Source organism: Penaeus monodon, chromosome 34 (genome assembly GCF_015228065.2).
Source record: "Penaeus monodon isolate SGIC_2016 chromosome 34, NSTDA_Pmon_1, whole genome shotgun sequence".
Taxonomy (NCBI): Eukaryota; Metazoa; Arthropoda; class Malacostraca; order Decapoda; family Penaeidae; genus Penaeus; species Penaeus monodon.
In genome coordinates this window covers 32,453,039-32,454,472 of record NC_051419.1, presented here as the reverse complement: position 1 = coordinate 32,454,472, position 1,434 = coordinate 32,453,039, and the positions used below count along the sequence as shown (strand labels likewise).

Here is a 1,434-nt window from a genome sequence, read left to right as displayed (position 1 = left end):
ACTTTATTTGTGTGGAGTTCACATAATATTATTCTTATATCTTTATTTTTGCTGCATGTTATTTAATTTTTTATTTGTGTGAAGTTATATTTCTTTCATTTCTACTGTGTTTTCAAGTGTATGACGATTTGTTTCATTAGACATTTTGTCATTATTCTGATATTATTTATATTTTACACCCTCAAATCACATATATCTAATTAAGATGATATGAGACGCCTGGAAGACATAATTAAAAAGGGAGAAATTAGTAAAGTAGATAAGCAAATATATTGAAACCATTTGTCACAATATAACTGTATATTTGTTTAACGCCACCCTGTTAATAAGGCATGATTTGGTATGTGTAGAGAATGCCGTTACATGTTACATGAATTGTGTGTCTGTTGAACTGGCAAGAGCCAAAAAGGAAATAGATGAAAGTATATATAATTGCACCTTTTATTAGCCACTAATATATTGAAAGAATGCTTACAAGGCAAAAACAAAATGTCTTTTATTTCTCATCTATATTCGTATTTTATTCCAATTTATGTTAATATCACTCTTTTCTTTTAAATCTTAATTATTATTAGTAATACTATTTCAACAATTTTTCTTGCACGCTTCCCATGCAATTTGCTCATCCCGTGTAGACACACAGTGGGTAGAACACTGAACCACATGAATAGTCCCTGAAATTGTAAAAATTACCGATCGCGAGGCAGTTCTCGCTGGTTTCTCCGTTGGGTTCCTGGGACGGAGCACTCATGTCAGCAAGACCCCAGAAAGGGGTGCCTGAAACGCGCCAATAATCATGAATTGATGTCGATACTTTCTCGATTTTCATACAAAATATTTCAGTGGTTGCAATTTGAACTAGATAAAGCTCAGTATTACGAGTTGCATCAAGTTAAGAAAAAAAAGAAGATTAAAAAAGGAAAGACGAAAGAACCAATAGGATAAACTTACCCATGGACAGGTCCCTGTGGTGTGACCATGTCCCTTCACTTTCTTGATCGGATCCTCCAAGCCAGAAGGTGTTGCCAGATAAACCTGACAAGAATTCACTAAAATGTTTCCAAACTCAGGGCAAAATAACTAGCAACCCATCACGGACCTGGGTATTGAAAGTGATAAAAAGGAATGTGTATTATTATCACTGTTTACGTAGATTGATTGCTATATAAAAAAAAGTGTTCCTGAAACCCAACATTCGAGAAGGCTGCCTTGCAAGATTATCATTAATATCCGGTGGTGGAGACGCAAAAGGATTTAGTGAACCACCGGGAGGACTGAGGGGGGATAAAAGACAGATGATGGTGTTCAAAAGTGAACCCCCAAATCCGGATATGAAAAGATAGCATTTCGAAAAATATCCCTAAAACATAATACAACCCATGTACGTATATGAAGACGCGCGCCCAAAGTGTTTCAGAATAATTGCCCAAAGTT

General features: G+C 35.4%; 1 pseudogene; it reads right to left on the bottom strand.

The window, feature by feature from the left end:
- Positions 1-427: 427 nt before the first annotated feature.
- Positions 428-1,434, bottom strand: part of LOC119594742 — a 3,893-nt pseudogene continuing 2,886 nt past the window's right edge.